The following is a 17,459-nucleotide window of genomic DNA, read 5'->3' as shown; positions in this document are numbered from 1 at the left end:
CACAAAAATAGGCTCAAAATGGACTAAAGACCTAAATGTAGGGCCAGAAACTATCAAACTCTTAGAGGAAAACATAGGCAGAACACTCTATGACATAAATCACAGCAAGATCCTTTCTGACCCACCTCCTAGAGTAATGGAAATAAAAACAAAAATAAACAAATGGGACCTAATGAAACTTCAAAGCTTTTGCACAGCAAAGGAAACCATAAATAAGACCAAAAGACAACCCTCAGAATGGGAGAAAATATTTGCAAATGAAGCAACCGACAAAGGATTAATCTCCAAAATTTACAAGCAGCTCATGCAGCTCAATAACAAGAAAACAAACAACCTAATCCAAAAATGGGCAGAAGACCTAAATAGACATTTCTCCAAAGAAGATATACAGAGTGCCAACAAACACATGAAAGAATGCTCAACATCATTAATCATTAGAGAAATGCAAATCAAAACTACAATGAGATATCATCTCATACCAGTCAGAATGGCCATCATCAAAAAATCTAGAAACAATAAATGCTGGAGAGGGTGTGGAGAAAAGGGAACACTCTTGCACTGCTGGTGGGAATGTGAATTGGTTCAGCCACTATGGAGAACAGTATGGAGGTTCCTTAAAAAACTACAAATAGAACTACCATATGACCCAGCAATCCCACTACTGGGCATATACCCTGAGAAAACCAAAATTCAAAAAGAGTCATGTACCAAAATGTTCATTGCAGCTCTATTTACAATAGCCCGGAGATGGAAACAACCTAAGTGCCCATCATCGGATGAATAGATAAAGAAGATATGGCACATATATACAATGGAATATTACTCAGCCATAAAAAGAAACGAAATTGAGCTATTTGTAATGAGGTGGATAGACCTAGAGTCTGTCATACAGAGTGAAGTAAGTCAGAAAGAAAAAGACAAATACCATATGCTAACACATATATATGGAATTTAAGAAAAAAAAATGTCATGAAGAACCTAGAGGTAAAGCAGGAATAAAGACGCAGACCTCCTAGAGAATGGACTTGAGGTTATGGGGAGGGGGAAGGGTGAGCTGTGACAGGGCGAGAGAGAGTCATGGGCATATACACACTAACAAACGTAGTAAGGTAGATAGCTAGTGGGAAGCAGCCGCGTGGCACAGGGATATTGGCTCGGTGCTTTGTGACAGCCTGGAGGGGTGGGATAGGGAGGGTGGGAGGGAGGGAGACGCAAGAGGGAAGACATATGGGAACATATGTTTATGTATGACTGATTCACTTTGTTATAAAGCAGAAACTAACACAGCATTGTAAAGCAATTATACCCCAATAAAGATGTTAAAATAAATAAATAAATAAATAAAAGCAGTAAGATGAGAAAGGCTAGACCAAATGACCCAGTTAGCATAGTATATACTTTCAGGATTTCATAACTCTACCACTATGGTGGAAAATTGGGAAAAACTGAATTTTCTGTCACAGAGTAGAGTGGTGTCGTAGAAAAGAAAAATTACTGATGAGGAAAGATATTGAGGTAAACTATTATGTACAAAGTAGAAGGCCTCTGATCTTGGAATATTAATTAAGTATCCAGGGCTCATATATTAACCTAAGGTGTTTAATAGCTCTGATATGAGACCATGGATTATTTACAGTTTAGTTACTATAAATTATAAATGATTGGATCATAGAGTCACCCTACATTTAATGTAACCCCAGTGGGAATTTTGAGAGAGAATTTAACAAGTTTATCCCAAACATTTTCTGAAAGAGCAAAACGTAATGCCAATATAGTTTTGAAAAATAAGGAAAAATAGAGATTGCTTTTCCTTACCAGAAGCAAAACATACTATTAGAGACTTCTACTTCTAGGGAAATGGTGTAGATGTACATTTCCTTATTCCTCACTGTAAGTACAACTAAAAACCCTAGAAATCATATGTAAAACCAACATAAGAATACTCTACTTGGTAGAGGGAAGAAAGCAGACTGTTTAGGGATCTTTGGACCCAAGGAATGACACCATAGTGAGTTCCCTGAATTTTCTTTTCCCTTCATGTATGCTTAGACTGAATATTGAAGAAGGCCAGCAACCTGTAAACACCAATGTATACAGGACAAAAAAGGTTCTCCCAAAAGACTGCTCCCTCTAGTCAAAGAACCAGGAAAGGGGCAGCCTAGCAAGACAGAAAACTTTTAGACAATGACTGCTCTGTTCCATCCAAAGACCACAGAAAAAGCTGTGACCCCACCTCCACACTCACAGCTGGCTGAGTGGAGAGCCTAGACTTGCACCCTTGACAGGCCAATAAGGTGTTCCAACTTCCCACTGGAGTGGTGTCAGACAAGGCAGAGTGAGGAATTGGGACTTTCATTCATATTGGGTGGTAACAAGCCCTTCTCCTGTATTCTATGGTGTCTGTGGGGATCACATGGCAGGTTGGACTTGCATCCCTACTCAAGGTGTACCTCCTCTTCTTGCAGGGGTGATGTTGGTGGAGATCTAGTGAAGTTTCAGGACTTTCACCATACACTAGCAGTCCAAAGGCCATCCTCTCAGCAGTGTCAGTGGAGACCTCCCCCCAGCAACAATGGTATCAGTAGAGGCCTAGTTGGGAGCCTGAAATTCTGCACCTGTTTAACAGTCCAGCAGTACCTAGGAATCCCTCCCCTCCCAAAGTCAATAGAGACAAATTGGAAACCTAGACTTCTACCCCATCTGGCAATAACAAGGTGATGCTTCACCTCCACTTCACCCATCAGAGTCGTATAAGAAGAGGCCTGCTAAAACACAGGTTTAAATGAGATGTCTCATAATGTAGTACCCACAAGGTCCAGGTCTCAATCAAAACCACTTGACACTGCACTGTGTCTGACCTTATTGTGGGTAACAAATACTATTTCTGAGTTTACAACAAGAACATCTGTGGGCTCAGTGACTCACCTGGTGTCTCCAAGAACACAGCCCAGATCCTCAAGATAGGTATCACCTTCATAGCGCCTGAGTACAAGGAGCATGACTTCTGAATGCCTTTCAAGTTCCTGATGCCTCTACTTGACTGGGTGATCATGGCTGGTTATGTTGCTGCCCTCAACATTGCCATCAGAGGCCACCCAAAGCTGAAGGTCATCTGGATGAAGAACAAGATGCGAATTGGCGAAGATTCCAAGTTCCTGATGACCAACTACCAGGGGGTCGTGATGCTGAACATCCACCACTCATCCCCCTTTGACTTGGAGACTAACCCCTGTTGGGCCATCAGTGAGCTTGGGGAGGTCCTAGCCAAGTGCAGGCTGGACGTCTGAGTGCTGCAGTGAAGTTCTGTCTTCCACCTGCCAAGATATTTGGCTGCTAAGTCCTAACCTGGACTTCCCCAAACACGTTTCCCTTTCTGGAGTTATCAATGAGAAGATAATAGTCTTGTCCTGAAACAAACAAATGAACAAAATAAAACAAAAAAGCCCACTTGACATATAAAAACCAGGAAGGTCTGGTTTGAATGAAAAAAAAAAATCTACAGACACCAATGCCAAGATGGAACAAATATAGAATTATCTGACAAGGATTTTAAAGTGGACATCATAAAAATTCTCCAACAAGCAATTATAAACAGTCTTGAAATTAATGAAAAAAATAGAAAGTCTCATGTTGTACAAATGAAGTTAATACAACATTATGTCAATTATACCTCCAAGAAAGAGAAAGTCTTAGCAAAGGAATAGATGATATAAAGAACCAAATGGAAATTTCAGAACTAAAATATATAAGGACTAAAATTTAAAAACTCAATTGATGGGCTTAACAACAGAATAGAGAGGAAAGAGGAAAGAAACTTGGAGATGCAATGATAGAAATTATCCAGTTTCAACAACAGAGAGAAAATAGACTGAAGTAACAATTAGCAGAGGCTTATTGACATGTGGGACTATAGCAAAAGATATAACATTCATGCCATTTGAATCCCAAAAGAAGAGGAGAAAGATAGTGGGGCTGAAAAAGTTTTCAAAGAAATAATGGCTAAAAAATACTTATATTTGGCCCAAAAAACCCCATTAGGCTACAGATTAATGAAGTTAAGTATACCCCAAATATATAAACTCAAAGAAACCCCCTTAAGGACACATCACAGTCAAACTTCCAAAACTTAAAAACAAGGAAAAAGTCTTAAAAGTAGTCAGGGAAAAATGACACATTACCTATAAGGGAAAAATGATTTAAATGCCAGTGGATTTCTCATCAGAAAGCAGAAAGGCCAGAAAGAAATGGCATAACATTTTTAATGTGCTGAAAAAACCTTTTAAACCCAAGAATTCCATATGCAGCAAAAATATCCTTTAAGAATGAAGGTGAAATAAGGATAATCTTAGATGAATGAAAACTGAGAGAATTTGTTGTCACCCGAAAATAATGGTTTAAGGAAGTTCTCTAAAAAGAAAAGAAATAATAAAAACAATCTTGGAAAATCAAGAAAGAGAGGAAAACATGGTAAGAACAAATGTATGTATAATACAATAGACTTTCCTTCTTGAATTTTCTAAATTATGTTTGATGAAGCAAAAGGTATGTGGTTCTCAATGTATACAGAGGAAATATTTAAAACAATTATATTCTAAATTGTGGAGTGTAAAGGGATATAAAGGGAAGTAATTTTTCTTCACTTTGCTTGAATTGGTAAGATGTCAACAATGATAGACTTTGATAAGTCATGAATATGTAATATAATACCAAGAGCAACCACTGAAAAAACAACAAAAGAGACACAAATTGCTATAAATGAATAAATAAAAATAAAAATTGAATTCTAAAAATGGCCAAGTAACCCAAGAAAGGTTGGGAAAACAGAGAATGCAAAAAGGAAAGAAAAATCCAGAAAAATAAAATGACAGACTTAAGTCTTAACATTGTAATAATTAAATTAAATTAAATTAAATGTAAATGTTCTAAATAAACCAATTAAAAGATATAGATTGACAAAGTGGATTAAAAAAACTTGACCCAACTATACACTGTCCATAGTAACGATATACAAAGGTTGAAAGTAAAAGGATGGAAAAAATATACAATAAAATATTAATCTAAAGAAAGCAGAAGTGGCTATATTAACATCAGATAAAGTGGACTTTAGAACAAAGAAAATTACTGAAGCTAGAAAGAAATTTTACATATGATAAGAGAGTCAATCCACATAGAAATGTAGCAATTTCAAATGTGAATAACCCAAACAAAAGGACTGCAAAATATACAAAGCAAAACCAGATAAAATTGGAGGGAGAAACACAAGTCCACATTTAAAGTTGGGGACTTCAAAACTTCTCTCTCAAGAGTTGAAAAAAACTAGATATAAAAACAGCAACGATATGGAACTCAATAGCATCATCAACAAATAGGATCTAATCAACATTTATAGAACACTCCACTGAACAACAGCAGAATATACACACATACTTTACAAGATCTCACAGAACATATACCAAGATAGATCCCATCCTGGGCCATAAAGTAAACAAATTTAAAAGAATTGAAATCATGCAGAGTATGTTCTCTGACCATTGTAGGATTAAAGTAGAAATAAACAACAGAAAGATAACTGGAAATTATCTTTTGGAAGTACTTTTCTCCAAGTGTGTGGAGAGACATTTGGAACATAAACAATACACTTATAAATTATCCATGGGTCAAAGAGGGAGTCTCAGAGAAATTTAAAAATACACTGAAGGAAGTTGAAATCACATCTTATCAACATTTGTTGGACACAAGTAAAACAGTGCTGAGAGGGAAACTTATAACACTACATGTTTATATAAGAAAGAAATGAGTAAAATTTTCAAATGAATAAGGTAAGCTGCCACCTTAAATAACAAAAAAAAAAAAAAAAAAAAGAGAGAGAGGGAGAGAAAATTAACCCAAAGCAAGCAGAAGGAAGGAAATAATAAAGATAAGAGCAGAAAGCAATATAATTATAAACAGAAAAACAATAGAGAAAATCAATGAAACAAAAGACTGGTTCCTTGAAAAGATCAATAAAATTGACAAGCCTCTAGCAAAACTGACAAAGACACAAATTATTGCCATCAGGAATGAAATAGTGCTTCATGACAGACGCTACAGACATCAGGATAATAAGGAAATGCTATGAACAACTGCACATGCATAAATTTGACAACTTAGATGAAAAGGACCAATTCCTCTAAAAGTAAACTGCCACAATTCACCTAATATGAAATAGATGATTGAATAGCCACTTAACAATTGACAACTGAATTTGTAATTAAAAAGCTCCTGAAAAAGAATTCTCCAGGCTTAGGTGACTTCCCTGAAAATTTCACCAAGAGTTTAAAGAAGGATATCACCAATTCTACACAATATCTTCCAGAAAATAGAAGAGAAGGAAACACTTCCATCTTATCCAATGAAGCAAGTATTATCCAAATATCAAAACCAGGGATAGTATAAAAACAAAGAAAGAAAAAGAAAGAAAGAAAACTATAGACCAATATCTTCATGAAGATGCAGAAATTCTTTTTCTTTCATGTACTGAATCTTTTATTTTTATTTATTTTTTTATTGAGGTGTAGTTGATGTACAATATTTTGTTTCAGGTGTACCACATAGTTATTCACAATTCTGAAGATTATATTCCATTTATAATTATTATAAAATATTGGCTATATTCCCTGTGTTGTACAATATATCCTTGTAGCTTGTTTATTTTATACATAGTAATTTTTACCTCTTAATCCCCATCCATATCTTGCCCCTCCCCCTTTGCCCTTCCCCACTGATAACCACTAGTTTGGTCTCTATATCTGTAATCTCTTTCTCTTTTACTATATTCCCTAGTTTATTTTATTAAGAAGCAGAAATTTTTAATGAAGTATTAGCAAATAGAATTCACCAATGTGTAAAAAGAATTACACAGCATGTCCAAGGTATGCAAGGCTGGTTCAATAATCAAAAGTCAATCAATGTAATCTACTGTATTTACAGGTTAAAGCAGAAAAATTACATTATCATATCAATTGATGAAGAAAAAAGCATTTGAATAATTTGACACTCATTTGTGAAAAAGACTCTCAGAAATTTAAGAATAGAGGATAAATTCCTCAACTTGACAAAGAACATATACAAAAATTCTAAAAATTATACCTATCAGTATAATTAGCTAAAAATCATACCTAACAGTGAAAGGCTAAATGTTTTCCTTCTATGATCAAGAACAAGGCAAGGATGTTTACTCTCACTGCTTCTATTCAACATTGTATTGGAAGTTCTAGGCAAAGTAATAAGGCAAGAAAAAGAAATAATAGTCATATAGATCAGAAAGAAAGACATAAAACTACTTCTATTTGCAGATAATATGATAGTCTGTGTTCTTAGAAAGTCCCAGGGAAAATACAAACAGAGAAACAAACAAATAAATAAAAGTCCCCAGAGCCCTAGAACTAAAAAATGAGTTCAGCAAATTGAAGGGTAGAAGATCAACATACAAAAATCAGATTTATTTCTATATACTAGCAATGAACATGTGGAAACTATACAATTTACGCTCACTCAAAGAATAATAAAACACTTAGGTGTAAATCTAAGAAAACATGTATGGGACATATATATAGAAAAGTACAAAGGGCTTATGGAATATATAAACAAATGGAAGACTCAACATAGAAAGGAGGTTAATTCTTCTCAGATTGATACATGGATTTAACACAAAATTCCAGAAAGATGTTTTTATGGATATAGACAATATTATTCTAAAGTCTATATGTAAAGGCAAAGGAAATGGAATAGCTAAAACAATTCTGACAAAGAAGAATAAAGAATAAAAGAAAAGAGAAGAATAAAGTGGGAGCAATCACTTTACCCAATTTCTTGATTACTACAGCTTATTATGAAGCTGTAGTAATTAAGACTATGTGGTATAGGAAGAAGGATGAACACATAAATCAGTGGAACAAAATAGTGGACCCTTAAATCTTCCCAAAATTATGGCCAACTGATTTTTGACAGAGTTGCAAAAGCAATTTGATAGAAGAAGGATAGTCTTTTCAACAGATAGTGTGGAGCAATTGTATATCCACAGGCAAAAATTAAAAAAGAGCCTCGATCTAAACCTCGTATCTCATGTAAAAATTCACTCAAAATGGATCAAAGATTTTAAAATAAAACATAACGCTTTCAGAAAAAAAATATGAAAAAAATCTTTGGGACCTAGAATTTGGTGAAGAGTTTGTCATGACATCAAAAGCATGTTCTATAAAAGAAAAAAAAAAGATAAATTAGACTTCATCAAAAATTAAACCTTTTTTTTGCAAAAGACCCTGCTAAAAGTGTGGAAATACAATGGGATGAAATATTTGCCAACCAAATATCTGACCAAGGACTCATCTAGAATAATAAAGAGTCATCAGACATCAACCTTTAAACAATAATCGGATTAGAAAATGGGCAAAAGACATGAAGAGGATATGTGGATAGCAAATAAGCCCTTGAAAAGATATTCAGCACTTGAAAAGATTCAGCACTTGAAAAACATTTTCCTTAAGGGAATACAAATTAAGACCACAATGAGATTACCTATACATCCATTAGACAGGCTAAAACAAACAAACAAAATATTAGTGATACCTTTAAATTCTGGCAAGGAAGCAGAGAAACTGGATTTTTCATGCATTGCTGGTGGGAATGTGAAATGGTACAGCCACTCTAGAAAATAGTTTTGGAGTTTCTTAGAAAATTAAACATACACTTGCCAAACAATCCAGCAGTTGCACTCTTGAACATTTATCTCAGATCAATGAATACTTAAGTCTACAGAAAAACCTGTAAATAATTGTTCATAGCAGCTTTATTTGTAATAGCCAAAAGGTGGAAACAACCACAATGTCCCTTAATGGATGAATTGTTAAGCAAACTGTGATCCATTATACATGGAATGGACTATTGATACACATGGCAGCATAGATGGCTCTCAAGGGCATTATGCTGAGCAAAGAACTACTATCAGAAGGTCACATACTGTATGATTCCATTTATACAGCATTCTTGAAAAAACAAAGTTATAGAGATCCAAAATAGATTAGTGGTTGCCAAGGGTTAGAGATGATGGGGAGGGAATGGGGGATGGGTGTGACTACAAAGGGTTGCACAAGGAAGATTTTTGTGATGATGGAATACTTTTGTATCTTAATGGCGCTTGTAGTTATACAGATTTGCACATAGGATAAAATGACATGGAACTATATACACATACACTGTACCATGTCAACTTCCTTCTTCTGATACTGTGCTATAATTATGTAAGACGTAACCACTGGGAAAAATGGGAAGGGTACATGGGGCTTCTCTCTACTATATATGCAACTTCTTGTGATCTATAATTATGTATTTTAAAAGCTCCAAAAATAACAAAATATAAAGTTACACTAATTAAAACAGTATGGTAGAAACCAAAGGATCAAAAGACCAGAACAGAGTCCAAAAACTCAAACAAGTAAATATGGAAATTTGGTACAGTTTAATGGTGGCATTTCAAATCAGTGTGGAAAATATAGATTATTTAATTAAGAAAATTGGCAATCTAAAACAAAACAAATTAGATCTATATGCCAAGTTATAAAGAAATTCCAGAAAGGTTCAAGAACTAAAATTGTATTTATCAATAGTAGGAAACATGCATAATCTTTGTAATATTCAAGTGGAAATAGTTTTTCTAAGCATGATGTGGAATTTAGAACCTAATGAAGGATAACAGCCTTGATGCTTAGAAATAATACATTTTTATTCAGTAAGCTGTACCATAAATAAAACAAGACTTATGACAAATTTGGAGAATGTATTTAGAACACAACAATGAATAATACGTAAAATGCTCCTGTTAATGAGAAAGAGAATATGTAATGTAAAAATAGACCAAGGAAATAAACAGAGAAGAAAAAAATCAAAATGCCAAACAATATCTGGAGAGAAGTTCAGCCTTACTAATAATCAATGAAATACAAATGGATATATTAATGAAATGTCATAAAATATTGATCATATCAGCAATAATTTGAAACAACTCATTACACTTTGCGTTCTGAAGATTGAGGAAATGGGCACTCAATAGAAAGTTCCTGGATAGTGTCACTATTTGGGCTACACTTTGGCAATAGTTATAAAAATTTAAATATGATGACTTGTAGATTCAGCAGTTCAAATGGTAGCTATTTATGTTATAGAATTACTTGGGCAGTAGTAACAACATGTTTGAAGAGGAAGTATTGGCAGCATTGTTTGGAATTGTCCAAAGTTAGAACCACTTTAATGTCTTACTTAATAGTCAATTGGTTTAATAAAAAGTAGTATATCCATATGTTGGAATATTGAGCAAATTTTAAAAATAGTGACTCAGAACTATATGTATTAAAAATACTTAAAATGTAGAAAGGAAGCAGTAAGTGAAACGAATTTTAGAGAATGAGAAGTAATTTAAGCTTCTACCACATATACTGGCAATTATGTGTATATTTATACATTCATAGAATAGTTATAAAAGGATACAGAAAAATTGATAAAAACTTTCTAGAGAAAACTGTGGGATGGGGAATTTAGGAAGATTCATTCTTTTCTTTAATGTACTTTTAATTTGTATTAAAGTGCTATAGATATGTTGCTTAAAATGTCAAGCAGGACTGCAGGGTTTATAATGAAACCAGTCCTAGGTGTGGATTAAAGGTCTCCAGCTAAAAATAATTTGAAAAGGAAGAATCATCATGAAGAGAGAAAATAGGTGACACTGAAAATGAAAGAGAAGAAAACATAAATTAGGCCAATTGATGAATCCACACATAAGTGTAGTTATACATTTCTCTTCCTACTTTGTGATTCTTATGAGCACAACTCTGTAGAAACTTTGCTGATGTTTCCAAAGTAATGGACCATATGTATTGATTTAAGAGAAAACAAGACCAAGAAAAGACAGTGGGTAATATCGTCTCCCTGGTGTAAGAAGGACCTTAGTGGGTTTGACAAAGGACATCAGCAAGAGATTGTGCATTCTTTCAGCTCTTCTAGTAAATGGTAGTAACTCATCATCCCTTCCTTGGATGGAGACAGGTCAGTGTATGATTGTGATGTCACCAAACTTCTCCCAGGACAGCAAGGGTTGGCTAGACCCTCCACCTGGTTTCTGTGGTTTCACAAACCTGCCATACAAAATGGTGACACATGGAATGTTTGGTGCCCAAAACAACATGGTGGGATAGACCCTATTCCCTAGGCTTATATTGGATAGACTCTATTCCCTACATCCCAGGATTCCTGCTTAGTTCAGATTATTAATCTTCTTTTCACATGGTTCTGGGGACTTCCAAGCATGCAGTTTTCTCCTAGTATTTTATGACTTTCTTTTACGTTAACAAGCAACAGTGTTTTCTTTGTGGAATTAGACTCCACAAAAATATCTTTGCAAGCAGATTTGTGTCTTGATAACAATCTGTTGATTAACTTGGCTGCAGAATGCTGATGGAGTGTGTGAATCTCTGGGAAGGCCTCCAGCAGATACATATCAGTGTAATTAAATTCTTCCAGAATTTTACAACTGTCAGGGGGTGATGTTTTACCATTCTGATACCCATTCTGGCTTCAGCTTGAAAGGCTGTGTGTGTGTGTGTGTGTGTGTGTGTGTGTGTGTGTGTGTGTGTCTTTTGCAGCTGTTCAAGTGCTATGTTCACACTCAGCCCTCTACACCCAGTTTTTTTGGTGGGTCCCCCGCCAAGATACAGAAACCTCATTTCTGAGGGATACCGGGCTTACTCTGCTCATCCTCCTTTCCTTAAAGATCCTTCTGTGCTTTGTCCAAAGGTGACAACAATAGGCATAATAAGTAGAGTATAAGAAGTGGAGGGGAAGGGCATAGGTTTTGGAATTAAACAGAGACATATTTCAATCCTGGCACAGCTATTTAGAAGTTCTGTGGCAGAATCTCTGTTTCCTCCTGTGTCAAATGGAGCAACAATATTTTAATGGGAGACTGTTTTAGTCAGGGTTCTCTAAAGAAACAGAACCAATAGGATGTGTATGTGTAGATATATAGAAAGAGATTTATTACAAGGAATTGGCTCACTTGATTTTGGAAGCTGCTAAGTCCCATGAGCTGCAGGATGAGTGAACAAACTGGAGACACAGGAAGCTGATAGCTTCGCTCTAGTCTTAAGGCTGCCAGGCTCAAGACCCACGAAGGTCCGATGTTTCAGTCAGAGCAGGAAAAAGTCAATGTCTCAGTTCAAAGGCAGTCAAGCAGGAGGAAATACCTTTTACTTAGGGGTGGGTCAGTCTTTTTGTTCTCTTTGGTCCTTCAACTGATTAGATGAGGCCTATCTACGTTGGGGAAGGCCATCTACTTTACTCAGTTTACCAATTTAAATGATATACTTATCCAAAAAGGTGCACCCTCATAGATGCACCTGGAATAATGTTTGACCAAATATCTGAGCACCCTGTGGTCCAGTCAAGTTAATTATTAAAATGAACCATCACAGAGACTTTTGAGAGCTAGAAGTTAATATTTGGGAAGTGCTTTAGTAGAGGAACATAGACATATGGGGCTTAGAAAATTCTTAATAAATGGTTGCTAAAATAAAAAGAAATGTTTTACATTATTGGATCATTTGATTTCCTTAACAACCTAAGAAGCTGAGTGGTGCAGAGTTATTTGCCTGCTCTTAGAGAAGAGGAAATCAAGGCATCAGTCGGGTGTACTACTTGGCCAGGATTTTATAGAACATACCAATGCTGGTGCCTTTGGGTTAGGGTGGGGCAGGTGCAGAGCACTGCATATAAAGATTAGGAGTGTGAGTGAGTGCAAGGGTAGGAGAGTGGCATGTGCACTAAGCCAGTGGCATGTGTGGAGTGCTCCAGACTCTGGGACCTATAAAAACCTTTGAGGGATGAGGAAGCAGAGTCAGTGAGATAGCTGAAGTACTCTTTAATGCCCCTCATCAATCTCTTTGTGAGTGAGTCTGAGAGTTGATTACTGTACGTGGTAAATCCTCTTCATAAAAGAAGTGGGAGCACTGACGTGACTCAGTGTCCATGAGTGACAAGCAGTTGGGAAGTGGAGAAGACACAAGACTATTTAGATTCCATACCTTAGAATTTCTGATAATTCTACCTGTGTGAGACAGCAGTCTAACTTTGCACGTCTCATGAACCACAGACTCTGGGGATTGAAAGAGATCTTAACGTTAATCCAGGGCAACTACAAATAATTCCATAGCCACATAGATACCTGACATTACTGTGTTTTGAGGTTTGTTAGACATTTTCAGGTATATTATTCAGGATGATGCGAACACACATCACAGCAGGAGGTTGTAAGTGACTTGCTCAAGGCCTTACCACTATTTAGAGAAGAGCTAAGACACAGGCTCCAAAGACTTTCCAGTCTCTCCAAACCTGAGGATGGGGAACACCTACATTTCAAACAGTATAACACATTATAACAGATATCTCCTTGTGTTGAAATTGTTTTCACCCATTTCTCATCTATTTACTGTAAGTTTTTTATTTGAAATATGTGTTTGTGTCTCTTCTGTTGGCAACTCATAAAACAGGACTAAATCTCTCTTCTAGAGGTCAGTTCTTCACAAATTTAAAGCCAGCTCCCATATGCCCCGAATGCCCTCCTTTCTACTTCCCTTTTCCAGGCTACAACTCCCAGTTCAATGTGCCCCCAACTCCCAACAAGGGAGCTAACCCCTCACTTCCTAGTTGCTTTGCTTGAGACACCACTCAGTAATTCCTTTACAAACTGAATCCTTCCAACAGCCATGGTGCTCTGGGAAGGACTTAACCTTCAGAGTAGAACATGTGTTGTCCTTGGAACCCCTCACCCCAGGCCCTAGCAGACTGAAAAATGCAAATGATTAGCAATACCAGCTCATGTAGGCAGAGGCACTCACTCTGTCTCCACTTCCACTCACTCCTTGGGTTTTGCTCAACCTCCAATGCTTTCACTAATTTTGGCTCTTGGTTTGGAGGCCACTGAACCCTACACTTCTTCTCTTAATATTTGGTCTTCCCTCTTCCCTCCACTTGGTAGGTGGGTTTGAACATCACCATCATCTCCTTGGTGCAGACAGGGCTATCCCAGGGAGTGAGAACGGGAGAATGCACCCATGTAGGAACTATGACCATCTTTATTCCAGGTGTGCTAACTTTTTACACTCTATGACCACATTAGCTTTATTGAAGAGCTATTGATATTGAGTTTACTGTCAACTAAGCCCATCTCGCAGTCTTCCTTCACATATTCAGTTTTGTATTGTGCTATTAATTTCTTGGATCCAAGTATAGGACTGCACATTTACTCCTATTACATTTTCCTTTTTAACATATACCCTTCATCCTACAGTTTAAGGTATTCTTGGACTCCAATCCTGTCATCATTAATGTTCACCTTTTTCGAAGCTTCCAGTCATTCATTAAGCTGAATTTAAATTTAAAAGGTGCCCTATCATCCTTTCTTTCTTCTTCTCTTTAAGTTTTGAAATCATTTCTTATTCCCTCTCCCCTTGTTCACATAATCATGAAGGTATCTATGGCAACATTTTACTTCTCTTACATGCATGCACACACACATATACACACTTTTTCTTTATTAGGGGGTTTAAGAGTAGATGTTGAGATCCACGAGCAACTAGCCCTGGTCAAGTTTTACCAGGAAATTCAGCTATTAATAGGATTATGGAGCCCCACTGGAGACCCACCAAGGCTCACAAACCTCCAAGGCCCAGTCCCTTGGGTAATCTCACAAGCGTAGGAAAGCGCTGGGTACTCCACCATGTGAAAATGAAACTCAAAATCAAGGGAGGCTGTTCCAAGTCAACCAGTCAAGAATATGACAAAAAAAGATGTAGAAGTGAAAATTTTCCAATGAATGGCAAAGATTCTAGATGTGGGATTTAGCAATGCATTTATATTTGGGTTGCTGAGAAATCCAATCAAGGAGGCAGTATATGACAAATTTTGCTTGAATTTGTGATGTGGGACAGAGACAGCAGCCCCTGCCACAAAGGATCCCAGGAGAAGAATGTGGCTTACCCAAGGCCTAGGACAGAATGCCTGCTAGTTTCTAATATAAGAATGACCCAGTTTGAGGATTTCAACATTCATTTTAAAATAGATTTAAATTTAATGTTAATGTTGGAGCACTTCACAGATGTATTTTATCCCTGTATAATTATCTTCACCAAATGCCTCCTGGAAGTCCCTATTGCACATGGAGTGAATTAGCACTGTTTCCCCATCATTCAGTCCACAAATATGAAATATTTCTAGTAGTTAATATACAATCATATTTTATAACATATAGTATATAATAAAATGTGATATATGACATGTAATATATCAAGGACTGCAAACTATGACCCATGGGCTGGCCACCTGTTTTTGTAAAGTTTTATTTGAACATAGCCACATCCATTTATTTACATATTGTTTATGGCTGCTTTTGCTACAATAACAGAGATAAGTAGTGACAACGTAGGTTGTACATCCCACAAGCCCCAAATATTTACTTTCTATCCCTTTAAGATAAAGTTTCCCCAATCCAATAATATATAATATAATATATAGTAGATAGCACAATGTACTAATAGAGAATATACCACATGTACTATATATTAATATAACATTCAATATATGCCAATATATATGATCATAAGTCATATTTAATCATTGTATTTGTCTAAAGTTTGAGAATAAGGTATTTGGTGGTTTGTACAATTAAACCATTAAAACCTTTTTCTAATTTCGAGTGTTTGTCATGTTAGAAAATCTGAAAATTGTCCCGTGGGACTGGCTAGAATACACAGAAACTGTTCTACAGAAATAATGATTGATACAGCAATTACCAAACACAATTCTAGTTGAGGTTTCTTCCTGTTTTCCAAATAAATCATTAACAGATGGAGTTACTTCTAAGGCTGGGCCTCATCAAAGACAATGGTTCAAATTGGGGTTGAGTGATTGATTTTCAGACCCTTTCAGAGAACGTACACATTGGCATGAACTCAAGAAATTTGAGTTTTGTGGCCCAGACAGGGAAACAGCTTTGGGGTCTAGAGCATTCGAAAGCTAATTTTGAGGGCTATGGTATAAAAGTCCAAATGTGTTGAACAGATGTATGGAGCTTTTGCACTGTGTGCATTTCTCGAACCCATGTAGTTGCCTATGTTTTGCTCGTTGGCCCTCTTTACTGCAGAGTACCAGGGTAGAGTCGATATTATGCAGGCTTTATCCCACAAGATGGCATATGAAGTCGGGTCATTACGCATGTAGCACCCTCGTTGTGTGCAGAGGCTTTATTTTCTGCCCTCAGACTGCAGTGGACAGGTGTGCCTTGGCATTTCTAAGTCTCACAAGGGCGTTTCACTCTAACCTAAGCAGTTGAGGCAGGGCCTTGGTTAACATGTGTGAACAGAGTACATAAACTTGGCAGAATTGTACACCTCTTTCTGTTTGTTGACAAAGAGACATTGCATAGTCTTACTGGAGCCAAACAATGCTCATCTGATGCATATGAATATTCATTGAACACCCAGGAATTAAATTATAAAGGCATCTGTTACACTATGAGGGACTTAACTGCTACACTGGGCACTTCTTTTTTTTTTTTTTTTTTTTCCGGTACGCGGGTCTCTCACTGTTGTGGCCTCTCCCTTTGCGGAGCACAGGCTCCGAATGCGCAGGCTCAGCGACCACGGCTCACAGGCCCAGCCGCTCCACGGCATGTGGGATCTTCCCGGACCGGGACACGAACTCATGTCCCCTGCATTGGCAGGCTGACTCTCAACCACTGCGCCACCAGGGAAGCCCTGGGCACTTCTTATTTATTTGGAACATCCACAGAGAACCTTTCATCCGAATAAGACAATAAACTTCTTAGTGTACCTCTGCTAAACTCAAATGATTAAATTCCACTAGCATGGAGGTAGGCATGGCTGGCAGTCTACACACTCCCTCTGATCAGCAAGGTGGTGACATCTCAGAAGTTGGTGGTGTTTCCCTTCCCTCCCTATTCACTCACTTACCCACCTTCCCTGCTTCTCTCCTCCCCTCTTACAACCCTGCTTCTTTTAGAGAATGAATTCATAGAGGGTTGGTGATGCATTGGTGGCCTGGTGGCCTGGGGATTTGCCTATTAACAGAGGGGCAGAGTTAGAAAGCTTTTATTGGGAAAGATTTCTCTGGGCACCCCAGCTTTTCTTGACAGAACATCTCCTGCAGGAGGAACCATGTCCACTCCACCTCAGTATGCCTTAGTGCTTTCCAAAATGCCTCTTTCAGGATTTTTGCAGCTGGACCACAATACATGTGGTCAACATAAGGAGGGTACTGCGTTAGCCTCATCGCAGGCAATGGTGTCTGTGAATGTTAGGTGTGAAAATCTAGTTACATATATTTTAATACATCCTTATTTCCTACCAGTGGCGAGA

Source organism: Lagenorhynchus albirostris, chromosome 7, assembly GCF_949774975.1.
Source record: "Lagenorhynchus albirostris chromosome 7, mLagAlb1.1, whole genome shotgun sequence".
Lineage (NCBI taxonomy): Eukaryota > Metazoa > Chordata > Mammalia > Artiodactyla > Delphinidae > Lagenorhynchus > Lagenorhynchus albirostris.
The sequence above is the reverse complement of the archived record's forward strand: the minus strand, read 5'-3'. Positions refer to the sequence as shown.